Source organism: Manis javanica, chromosome 8, assembly GCF_040802235.1.
Source record: "Manis javanica isolate MJ-LG chromosome 8, MJ_LKY, whole genome shotgun sequence".
Lineage (NCBI taxonomy): Eukaryota > Metazoa > Chordata > Mammalia > Pholidota > Manidae > Manis > Manis javanica.
Window position 1 is genome coordinate 102,467,807 of NC_133163.1, and position 13,357 is coordinate 102,481,163.

Sequence of the window (13,357 nt, forward strand, 5' to 3'; positions counted from 1 at the left end):
AGTTAGGGGCAGTAGTTCCACACTAGGAAAAACCCAGAAGTCCATTAACATGTGAATAAACACTTCTTTTTTTATTATTTATTTATAACTTTATAGCCATTGTAGTCAGAGAAGATACTTTGTATGATAGCCATATTTTTCAACCTATTGTGACTTAAGTTGTGATATAACACCTGGTCTACCCTGCAAAATGTCTCATGTGTTCTTGAGAAGAATGTGTATCCCACTGTTGTTGGGTAGAGTGTTCCGTGTATGTCTGTGAGATCCAGTTGGCTCATTGTGTTAAGTTGCCTATTTCCTGAAGGAGGAGAGTGAAGAGTAATAGACAAAAAGTTGGAAATGGAGGAGAGATGGAAGGAATAGTACCGGAGGAGGACCCACAGAGGGAGCATGACTGGTGGAGTGGAGGATTTAGAGAAAAGCAAATAATCTCATGGCTTGTTATGATTCATTTTTTAATTTAGTGTTGTTACAACTAATCACAACTCTTAATAGTAACAATGCAGTTAGCACAGGCCTGGTTCACAGTAGAAACCTGATATACAATATTTAGTATTTTCTTTTAAATTGATATGATGACTTCTCTACATGGTACATGTGCTCATTCACTGGTTTGTCCATTTCCCATACTGTGCTGGGTAATGCTGAGGACATGGTGGCGACCGAGACAGCCCAGGCCCCTCTCTCACGGGGTTCACCACCCAGTGGGGAGACAGACCTGTTCCCAGATAGTGATGATTCAGAATGGGCAGGGCTGCAATGGGGGACCCCAGGAGCGTGGGGTAGCAAAAACCAAACCAAAACCAAAGCAAACAAACAAAAACACAAAAATAGAGAATGGTACAATGGACACCCATTTACCTGTCAGCCAGATTTAGAACTTACAAGATTTTGCTACCCTTGCTTCCTGCAGTGGGGAAGTACCTATCTTCCTTATCGAGCACTATATACAAACATTAACACAAAATGGATCAAGGACCTAAATGTAAGACCTAACACAATAACAACTCTTAGAAAAAAACATAGGACAAAAGCTTTATGACACTGGATTTGATGGTGATTTCTTGGATACAACGTTAAAGGCACAGGTAAAATATAGACAAATTGGACTTTGAGAAAGCTTTAAAATGTTGTACACCAAAAGACACTATTCACAGAGCAAAAAAGGTGACCCACCAAATGGGAGGCAATATCTGCAAATCATATACCTGATAAGGGATTAATATCCAAAATATATAGAGAACTTCTAAAACTTAACAAGAAAAACAAACAAACAACCCAACTCAGAAATGGGCAAAGGACCTGAATAGATTTTTCTCCAAAGAAGATACACAAATGTCCAATAAGCACATGAAAAGATGCTCAACATCACTAATTAGGGAAATGTAAATAAAAACCATTATGAGATACCATCTCATACCCATTAGGATGCCTACTATCAAAAAAGGAGAAAACTACAAGTGTTGATGAGGATGTGAGAAACTGGAACCCTTGTGCACTGTTGGTAGGAAACTAAAATGGCGTAAGTCACTATGCAAAACAGTATGGCAGTTCCTCAAAAAAATTAAAAATAGAATTATTATATGATCCAGCAATTCCACTCCAGGGTATACACTCAAAAGAACTGAAAGCAGGATCTGGAAGAGAACTCTGTACACTCATGTTCATAACAGCATTATTCACAATAGCTAAAACTTGGAAGGAACCCAAGTATCCATTGATGGTTGGATAAGCAAAATGTGACAGTATACATACAGGATAGAAGAGTTAAGGAAAAGGATGACGGTGACGTCTGTACAACATCAGTGTATGTAATACCACTGAACTGTACTCTCAAAGATGGCGAAGATGGTAAATATTATACCATGTGTATTCTACCATAATTTTTTAAAAGCCCACCAAATTGCATACTTTGAAAGGGTGAATTACATGGTATATGAACTGCATCACGAAAACTGTACACAAATTTAAAAAATGGCATAAAAGGAAAGACTCTTCTTTACAAAAGATGTCATTGGATAAGTGTGGAGGCAGTGGCGGTATAATTGGAAAACTACCTTTTGGAACAAATGTGGAAAAGATTGACTTGAACAAGAATGGCTGCTAAATCTAGGGGAAAAAGTCTGATGAGGAGCAGGCTATTTGCGTGGTCTCACTGACTTCCCAAAGATTGCTCATTGGTTGCAAGAGTACAAGTAATAAATTTACAGTGAAGAAATGAGCAAGGACCGGGTGGTTAAAATGAACATCACCCAACAGATGCAGACAGGTGTACTGTACCTGGGGAGAACACAAAATCATCTATGTAAAACCCACCCCGGGGATGCATAATCTGAATCCAATTATGAGGAAACACCAAACCAACTGAAGAACATAGAAAATAACTGGTCCACATTCTTCAAAAATACCAATGTCATGAAAGACAAAGAAAGAGTAAAGAACTATTCCAGATTAAAGGAGACTAAAGAGACATGATATAACTTTATGTGGTAAGGGAAAAATGTTATTACCTGGATAATTAACAGAAGTGGAACACGGACTGTAGATTATATTATTGTATCAACATTAGATATCTGGACCATGATTATATTGCAGTTATGTAAGAGAATGCCCTTCTTAGGAAATACACACTGCAGGGGCATGGCATTTGCCACCTACTCCCAGCTGGACCAGAAAGTAGTAGGGAAACAGTGGGGAGGAATGTGGGGCCCGGAGAGAAGGGGAACAGGGAGAGTGACCGCGAATGATGCAGCTAATGTGGCAAATGTTGAAAAACTGGTGAATCTGGATATAGGGGAAACAGAAGTTCTCATTACTACTCTTACAATGTTTCAGTAAATAAGAGTTTAATGAAAGTCTGTTTGTAAGAAATGCACATTAAAGACCCACAATGCCATTTGCCTTTCTGTATGTGAGCCCCTGAAAACAGCTTTGCTTTGGATAGCCAGGAAAATCCTAGTTCCAAATTCACACAATCTCCATCTCACAGAAACCTTATCACCAGAGGGCAAGACCACTGGAAGCTTAGGGGTGTTTCCTGGGACTTCAAGAAAGGCGTTGAGTTACCCTGAGAAAAGCCCAGTAAAGATTAAATTAGAACAGTAATAATGAGAACAAAATAAAAAAAGAATAAAATGAAGGGAAGGTCAGTCCTGAATGCAGCTGAGGTCAGTCCTGTTCTCAGCAGTGTGGGGGACTGTGACTTCATAACCAGAGCCACCTACCCCTTCCAGAAGCTTCTCCCACTCACCAGCTCCAAACTCTCTTCCTCAACAGAAAGAGAGGAAAAAGGGAGAATGACTTTCAGGTTCCAAAAGATGAATCAAGTACACTTTCAGATCTAGCTATAATGGTAAAGGCTATGTGATTCCCACTCCCCACCCAAAATAAACTGATCATGGGTCTTGTCTTATAGTCCTTTAAACAGCAAGCAATGCCTTTCATTTGTAATAGTTTTCAAATGCAAATGCCTGGCCAGATTAGTATAAACATGGAAATGCACTTATGCTAAAATGTAATCAGCTAATCAGTGCAATCAACAATTGTAAGAGAAAATGAAGAATAGATTTTCTTGTTTTGGAAAAGAGAGAAAAGAAAAAGAAATTAATTCCTGGGATGAAAAGAGATTAAGAGGAAAGGAGAATTTCTTACCACCTTGGCTAGCAAGTTAATTTTAGGATTCCTGGTGAACCAAAACACTTGACAGGATCGCTGTTATTACACCGTAGGACACAAACTTTTTTGTTTGCGTGATTTATGAATTTTGCTTATCAGACTGACTTTACAACAGAGCTCAGGTTTTGGAAGTTTTTTGAATATGGTATGGTTACTAAACTAAGGCACTTTTGTCTACCTCTGTTTCTCAATCTGTAAAGGCAAGAAAAGTAAAATTTGTAAAATCTTTCTCACAAAATTGTTGGGACAGAAGGGATAGTTAGTTTCTGTTAAACTGCTTTGGAAAGAAAGAACATAGCACCAGTTTAAAATTGTATAATTTTTTTCCATTCCGGGTGGTCTGAACAAATTCCCAAGCCTCTTACTTTAGCCCTAGGTCCCTTCCAAATGTTCACAGACAGCTAATTGTTTCATCAACATACTGTAGGAACCTTCTCCCTTCCTCCCTGCTGAAGTGAGGTTTCTTAGTTTACTCGGGTCACCACCTCAGATCCCCTAGCGCCCAACAAAGTGACAATTCTGTAAAGCTGGCTGATATGAGGTAAGCTTGAGGCACTGGTGAGGGCAAGGTCGATGGAGACAGCAAGCCCTCCCTGAATGCCTTCACATGCAAATCGCGTCCAGACAAGTTGGACAGTTTGGCCCCCTCTAGATCAGAGGACATCTAAGGATGCCTAAGTTCCCTTTTAGCTCCCAAACCCTGTGATTTTTTTTTGAAATTTCACATTCGGCAAGGTAACTGGCCTGGATCCTCTTTCCCAGTATTTATTAACCTGCATGGCTCTTGATGACCATCTGCCATTGCAAAATCATTGGCCTTTATATAGTAGGGTGGTTAGTACTGAATGAGAAGTTCACATAAAATGTTTCACGTATTTACAGAACTTTGCCCCAAAGCTCAAATTTTGCTGTCTCTCTTAAAGGACCAAGCAGCTGGTTACAAAACCCAAGCTAAAGATTATTTTTCACACTAAATTTTTAACATAAAATGTATAGAGGTCCCTTTCACCCCTCCCAGGATTGACCCCAATTTCCAGTTTATCTCCTGTATACTCCAGATGAAGTAGATTCGTCCCACCACTGTTCCCCACACCCACCTTTCCAGCTTTTATATCCTTACCCTTTCCCCCCTCTGTACTGCCTCCCTTCCCCAGGAACATACCTGCTAGGTCTTGACCACAGGGGCCAGAAGTGCCCCCAGCCACAGATGAGATGAGGACCTGAGAATCAGGAGAGAGCAGGAGCTGTAACAGAGGTGGGCAGAGGGCGGAGTCGTGGGCGGGGAGCCCAGAGGGAAGTTCATGAGGCAGAGTGGCCGGCCCTGCTTGCTGGAGGAGGGGGCCCTGGGACTCTCACATCCTGACTAACCCCAAGGAGTTTGTTGTTAAGGCCTGGTTCCTGATCCTGCAGCCTGGGTCATCCAACCTACAATAAAGCAGCTCGGAATGTTTTTTATTGTTATAATGATAATTATGTTGAACCAGGTTGATATCTGCCCCTCAAGAACCCAAAACTCCCAAATTTCTGGAGCTACTGAGTTGCCAGCCCCTCCCTGGTGAGCTGTACTGCTGGCAGCTGGTGCCACAGAAAGGCAGCAGTGAGTTCACCTGTCCTGAAGTTCAGCTGCCTGGTGTGAGAGTTAGCACCCGGAAGACTGCAGCTGCAACTAGTGAAGTTTCTGTTTCTGCTGTGTTTGTATTCATGTATTTCTTTAGGTCCAAGAGGGACAGGCCTGGGTCTGCCAGCTCCTTTGACTCTTGTTAGAGCTTGCTGCTCTGCACCCCGGGGATTCACTATGTCATAGCCTACGAGGCCCTCCCTGCTCTGCCGCTGCCAAACATTTCAACTTTATCTCCCAGTATGTGACCCCCTCCACTGCACTGTAGCTATATGCATACTCAACATACCATATGCCTTAAATAAGTTCAATGAGTTCTGCCTCAGGACCTTTGCACTGGTTATTTCTGCTTCTGAAACATTTATCCCATTGCTGCTGCTCTTCCTTTTCCGTAAACATCTTGTTCTTTGTCATTCATTAGCTCATCTAGTAATAGTCTTTCAAAAGATTTCCCCTGACTTTCCTCACAATCACAGGACACCATTTAGCTTTCTTCATAGATATTAGCACTGCCTGAAATTATTGAGTTTATTTATTTACTTGGCTATCTCTCCAGTCCCCTCCCATCACTAGATTATAAGTGCCATGAGGGCGGAGTGGGTTTACATAGTTCATAACATTCCTACCTCCAAGATCAATACTTGATATACTGCAGGTATTTAAGGTATATGCATTGACTAAGTGAATGGGATACTGTTCATTCACTGACTAAGTATTGTGTACTTGGTGTGTGCCAGGCACCTTGCTGAATGTAAGAGATATAACAGCAAACAACACAGGCAAAGCTTCTCCAGGGAAGCTTCCTCTCTAGAATGGAAGAGAACCATTAAAACAATGATAAATGAATTGAAAATGTATCTTAAAAAACAATGAACAACTAAGAAATTTCTTGTTTGTTCACAGATTGCTATGAATGTACATGCCAGAAGTATAGGTGGGGGAGAGGAGCTGTCAGTCACAGAGCCCAGAATTCTTAGGAATCCAAGCCACAGTTGCGAACTGATAAAAGGGTGTAATCCTGGAAACTTAATGGGATTGATCCCATGTGCCATGGAGCAAATGGCCCATTTCTAGATCTCAGATTAATTTTCTGCTGAGGAGTCTAATCAAGACTGCCTTGTGGCACCAGCATATTTATCAGGCTCAGTGAGTTTAATTTGAGAATAACCTTTGAATTCACATCCTTTGGAGCTTGTAAAAGAGATCTGGCATGAGGCAGGGATTGCAATTGGCCTATAGGGCTTCTTTTAAAGTTTCAGAAGGGAAACAGGAACCAGGTCACTTTCCTCTAGAAGTCACACACCAATAACTTTGTTGGAACATTCTACTTTCCCCCAGGCCTGCAAGTCTCTACTTGACTCATTTATTTTACCTGTCAGGACCCTGAAGGCATTTGATTTTGCAGGCCCTGCTTCTAGGCATTAGGTTGGACAAGCTGAGAGTTGTAGGATTTTAAAATCCCAGGAAGTTTTCTATTAAACAAATACATATGATTTGGGCAATTCAAATGTTAAAATGCTGGTGATTTGGGTACCAAATCCAAAAACTTTAATACAAAGAGGTCCGAGGTGCTAGGATCACAAATCTAAAATTCTAAGGACTGATAAAATACAATTTTATTGGCACATTCCTTTGAATTTCCTCAGTAGGAACAAATTTTATCCTTTGATGGGTATTTATTTACTGTTACCACCTAACAAACCACCCTGAAACTTAGGGACGTATGATTATTTCATGATCACGGATTCGGTGGGTTAGGGACTCTGAAGGGCAGAGAGGGGACAGCCTGTCCTGCTGTGTGATTCTGAGTCCTCAGCTGGGAAGAAGACTGGGGTGAGCCAATAGCTGAAGGTTAGATCCTTATGGGGGCCTCATTCCTCATATGTCTGGCAGTGGAAAGGGCTGTTAGCTAGGCACTTGGTCTCTCAACGTGGTCTGTCTGCACAGGCTTGTTTGGACTTCTGGACAGCAGCGTGGTGGCCTGATTCAGAGAATTAGTGTCCCAAGAGAGCAAGGCAGAAGGGCCTGGCGTTTTTAGGAACTGGCTCAAGGTCTCCTTATAAAAAGAACATGTGGGATAGAATTATAGACTTCTTTGGAAAATACCATCTGCCACAGTGATAGATTTGACTTTCAAAAATAGTTAAAAGTCCTTACGAGTTAAGTTTAATGAAAAACGTCAATGAATGAAGCTGTTTTTGTATTTAAAAAATGAGGCACAGAATCATTAAATAAAAGGAACATTTCTTTCTGTGGGTCACATCCAGTCCAGAATTCAATTTCTAAAGACCACTTCTGGAACTTTCAAAACAAACAGTATCATTCCACCATGATGGTGGCAGATTTGATTGGGCATTGCTTTAAGTATATCATCTCTTAGGGGAATATTGAAGAACTGACATGTAGACAGGTAAATTCTTGCCCATGGGTTTATTACAAAACAAATAAATAGCCTCATCATCTTATATCACATTTAGTACATGCAGCTGTCATCAAAAGCTTCACTTTGCTTTGGGAATAAATTCTCAGATGCTGGCAACAGTCAGTAGATCCCAAAGGCTTTCTAATGACATTTTGCAAAACTGTATCTGAGCACTAGTTCCTGGAAATGAGAACTCTTCCTCCTGGTGATTAATAATTAATAATCCATACAAGTATTAAAGAATTGCCACAAAGCCTGTTTGATATTGTTTAACCAAATGACCAAAAAACTTCCTTTTCAAGGAGATCCTATTAATATCCCTTGGAACTGGCATACTGTGGAAAATACTGCCCTGTGGTCTTGTCCCTAAAAATGTTTGGAAATAGCAACAAAAAAAGTACTGTTGGTTTGCCATTTTGTACCAGTGTTCATTTTTAACTTCTGATTAAACTGGTGCCACTTGATGTGATTAACCTGTGGGGGGTGGGGGCGGGGCTGAAGGACACCTGAGGCCATTTGATACCGACTCATTAATATAACACAACCATGTTGTCTGGGTATCAGGGCTGCTTTTACAAATGTGAAAAGCAATCTGGGGTATAGGCGGTAAAAGAACCACAGAGCTGGAAGAAGCCTTAGCGTTTATCTACTTTAAGTCCTTTATCTTAAAGATGGAAACTGAGGCCTTCCTCTGTTGGACGACTTCCCCAAGAAACATTCGTCCGTGCCAAACCAGAGCTGGAAACCAAATGTACTTTCTTAGAGTAGTTTGGCCAAATATAAATAGTGCCCCTGTATGTCTTAGAGTAAGTCTGGATCCGGTACCCCTTAGAAGCAAGAATTTGGAAGCAGGCCTTAGGAGACTCTGCTATTTATTAGCTGTGTAATTTAGGCAACTTACTAACTTACCTTCTCCAAGCCTATTTTCTCAACTATAAATGAAGATAATATTGTCCCCTAGCTGCTTTATGGGAGCAGTTACAGGGTCAAAAGAGGTAATGCACCATATGGAGGTTTATGCACACGCAGGTGGTGGGTGGGTCTGCTTGTTCTCTGCTAGTAGGGGGCTCTCTCATTCATAGAAATGTGACTCTTGACTTCCTAGTAATTTGGTTGGCTTGAGATGTTGATGGACTCATCAATGCAGTAGGTTGCTTAAACTACCTGCTTTTTTACCGCTTTGGAAATGATACAAAATGAATAATTAAGGGCAAAACCGCAAAGCATATTTCTAAAGATTTTTAGACATAAAACCTAAGGACACCACTGATTCCTCCCCATTTTGCTAATGAGCCAGATGATCTAATGTTCATCTTGAAAAATTCTGGGTGTAGGGAAACCAGTTAGGCAGGCCTCTTACTAACCCTAGCTGTGTGCTCCGGGCAAAATACAGAGGGCTATACACCAAATGCCTGAAAATTAAAGTTGTAAATAAAGTGACCAATTCTTAAATAAGGTATGTTTTATCCTCCTACCTTGGCAAATATAACTTCATAACAACCTGGAGAGCCAGGTTTGAATTTTAATTCTGAGAAATTGCATTCCAAATGTGGCATTCAGAGAAAGCTGAATCTGGCTCCCAGCCCCTGTTCCAGAGCCCATCGCCTCTGCTTTCTCTGGTACCAGCTAGCTCTCGAAGCCCTCTCCCATGTCCAAAGTGCACAGGCACACCCCCTTCAAATAGCCCCCCAGGCCACCCTTTAGGCCAGGGATGCACATGCTGGTTGCAACATTCACCGCAGGGAGGATGGGTGCCCAGAAAAAGCCTGCACAGCGTCTGAAAGGAGGTCAGGACTGTTTGGACAAAGGATTGCAGGATCTGAATAGGAGTGTTCCAACAGTGGTCTGGAGGTGGGAGCTGGGACTCCAGGTGGGATGTTCCCCAGCTTTGCGGTGTTCTGACACAGCCAGAGGAGGCCCAGGCAGGGGCCCCTCTCACCTGGGTCTGAGAACAGTGCTGCACTGCATGAGAAAGCTTCTACAGAAGTCCCAGTGAAGGGTGAGTCGGCTGTGACCCAGGAATGAGAAGGAGACCACAGCTGGGAAGGTCACGCAGTGAAGATTTCTATCAAGATGTGGGAGAACAAAAAAAGAGAGGAGGCAACAGAAGATGCCAATTTTTAACCCTGGGTTATTAGTGGGATTAGGGGAGATGGACCCTCAGACATGGGAAATCTCAGATTTCTGATAGTGTGTATTATTTTTCATGATTGAGCAACACCCTTTCTCAGCTATTTTCAAAGAGAATTGTCACCCATTCATACGTGTTCAGCATAGTGCAGATATTAAGCACTTACTCCAAGTATTAGATATAAGAACAATTTTGTTTGGAAATGGTTTTTAACAGCAACATCTTATAGCAACATATTTTAGGAAAATGTATGATTTCTATTTAAATATCATGTTACCTCAGTCTTGCTAATGAATTTCATTCCACAGTCTTTATGGTTAAGAAATTGATCAGCAGCAAAATGAGGCTACTAAACCTGTTTTATCACTAATTTTTTGTTTGTTTGTTTGTACAACTTTATTGAAATATAATTAACAAACAAGAAAGATACTTATAGACCACTATCCCTTAAAGATCAAGTAAGTGCAAAAATCCTCAACAAAATACTAGCAAACCAAATACAACGGTTTATTAAAAGGATGATACAACATACCCAAGTGAGTTTTCTTTTTTTGAGAGGGCATCTCTCATATTTATTGATCAAATGGTTGTTAACAACAATAAAATTCTGTATAGGGGAGTCAATGCTCAATGCACAATCATTAATCCACCCCAAGCCTAATTCTTGTCAGTCTCCAATCTTCTGAAGCATAATGAACAAGTTCTTACATGGTGAACAGTACAAGGGCAGTCATCACAGAAACTTTCGGTTTTGATCACGCATTATGAACTATAAACAATCAGGTCAAATATGAATATTCATTTGATTTTTATACTTGATTTATATGTGGACCCCACATTTCTCCCTTTATTATTATTATTATTTTTATTTTTAATAAAATGCTGAAGTGGTAGGTAGATGCAAGATAAAGGTAGAAAACATAGTTTAGTGTTGTAAGAGAGCAAATGTAGATGATCAGGTGTGTGCCTGTAGACTATGTGTTAATCCAAGCTAGACAAGGGCAATAAAACATCCACGGATGCAGAAGATTTCTCTCAAAACAGGGGGGGTGAGGTTCTAAGCTCACCACTGTTGATCCCCAATTTCTCACCTGATGGCCCCCCTGCGACTGTGCCTGTCTTAGGTTGTTCCTCCTTTGAAGAATCTTACCCGTCTCTGGCTAACCAGTCATCTTCCTGGGCCATACAGGGAGATGTAAAGTTGGTAAGGGAGAGAGAAGCCATATTGTTTGAAAAGGTTACCTTTTTACTTCTTTGCAGATTTATGCCCTGTGGCTTCTATGCCCAGTATTTGTCTTGAGTTATCACTAATTTTTAAAGTCCACTTCCAGAGTGGAAAGAGGTGAGATTTTACTAAGCTTGAGTCCTCAAAAGTCCAAGACGTGACTTCTCCTATTACAGATCAATCCAGCTGAATCATAGGTGGAAAATAGGCAGATGGAATATAATTATTCTAATTGGAATGTGGCCATGACAGCCAGCCAGCCAATATTCCAGTCATAAAAACAATGATTATTTTTTCATTTCATTACTTTTTATGAAACATTGCAGTAATGGTTTGCGCCCGGTAACTGACAATGTAACGGAATTCTGGAGTTATTGTTCTAAACCCACCTGTAATATGAGAAACAAAAACATTTTTCTTTAAAAGTAACCCATCAAATGTTTGCTTGAAAGATAAAAATATTCAGTCTTACGAAAAGCTCCTTTAATACATAATAAACTACAGTATTCCCACAGAGGTTTTTCCTAAAGAATAGTGTGGATTTTAAAAAGTGGCCCACTCTTTCTCTTAATATTGATAACTAGTAGAGAGACTACAAAGACTGAAGCATATCTTGGGTTGAGGGCCCCTAGAGCATTCCAAATTCCCTGATAATCCACAGTGTGCCCCAAATCACAACCCAAGGAACACTGAAGGGCAGGGGGACAGGATATAACTTGTGGGCGACTAGGTCCTCATCTCCAACTTTGGGTGTTTTCCAGCTCACAGAACGTATTTGACAATTCCCAGGTGTCAAACAGGGGTGAGGGAAAGTGAAGACAAGATCTCTAAGAAAACATACCAGAATATATTCTTGTTCTTCAGAGGGCACGGAGAGGCAAGGGAGCAGAAGTCTTTGCTAAGCCATTCTCCGTGACTTATGTCTGAGATCTTAGGGACCCGGCTTATCACATGCTTCCTCCTTTCTAGTTATGAATCAGTTGAGAAATAGGCACACAAGTCCAGTGGGAATGAAACTACCTCTGTTAATGGCAATGCTGGACTAGAGAGCAGAGCTGCCCCTCTGGCCTTAGTCCCACCCGCGAAGGTGGAGAGCTGCTCCACAGAGCACATTGGACCTGCCTCCACAGGAAAGGGATTTTCTGCTTTGACTCTCTATCAGACTCAGAAAGGAGGTCCAAGGAGACATCAGCCTCTGAAAGTCGACTCTGAGCCCTGTCCAGATCTGCTTGTGTCATGGGAACAAAATCAGAGAGGAGAATGCACAGGCAGGTCACAGCCTGAGAGTAAGCAAGCTGCGTGAACTTTACCCCATGTGGTGTCTGGTTGTATCAGTCACTCCTCCCCAAAGAGCAGAGCTGGAAGCAGCTTTCTTGCTTCCCAAGAGGACAAAGTGTGGGCAGAAGTTACTATTTTAGGGTCAACAATGGACCTTGAGAAGAAAGAGGAAAGTGTTCCCTTGGCTGTCATGTGACTGAGTCTTATTCTCTCAGAAGAACATTCCAGGACAGGTGGGTCCTGGAAGTTATATGTTCAAATGAGCCCAAGTTTTTATCAGGACAGAGCTGAGTAACATTCACTCCCTGTTGCTCAGGGCTGGGTGAGGGGTGGGGGGCAGATGTAACTTAGTTTACAGTTTGAACATTTGTGACTGCAACTCTGAGATCAATCCTGAAAAGATGCCAAGGATGCCCTCCTGAGAACCCCACAGGACTTGTTTGGAGGGAAGAAAGTAATGCATATTTATTTTGATTTGAAGCTGCCCTAAGGAATTAAGGATTGAAACACGTCTCCTTTCTGAGGCTGTCAAGCAGGGGTAGAAAAGCCTGGGTGGGAGTGGGGGGGGGTGCTGGAGGGGAACTTAGGTATGTATGCATGGGTGAGATTGAGGTTTGGCAAAAGTGTGAAAATTAGGTTCATCTCAGGTATCCTCGGTCTACTCTTCATCTGACCAAGCCCTCCTGCATGTTTCTCTCATCTTCTAGATGACCTTTCCATCTAAACGTGTCAAAACAAGCATCCCTTCATGACTACACATGCAGTTCAGAGGCAGATGGTAAGAGGAAAATTAATTAAAACCATTAACAACGAAGTGCGAATCTTAGCCCTCTTTAGCCACCTTAGATGTATTCCTATTATAGAAGTAAACACCAGTTTACAGGTATGAATGGCTCAGTGATTTAACTTTCAGGCAGAATTCTGAAGCCATTTGCCTGGGAATGGGGGATGGAATTGTTCCCAGCACCGAGCAGACAGTACAGCCTTCTGGGAAAACGTGGACTGAGT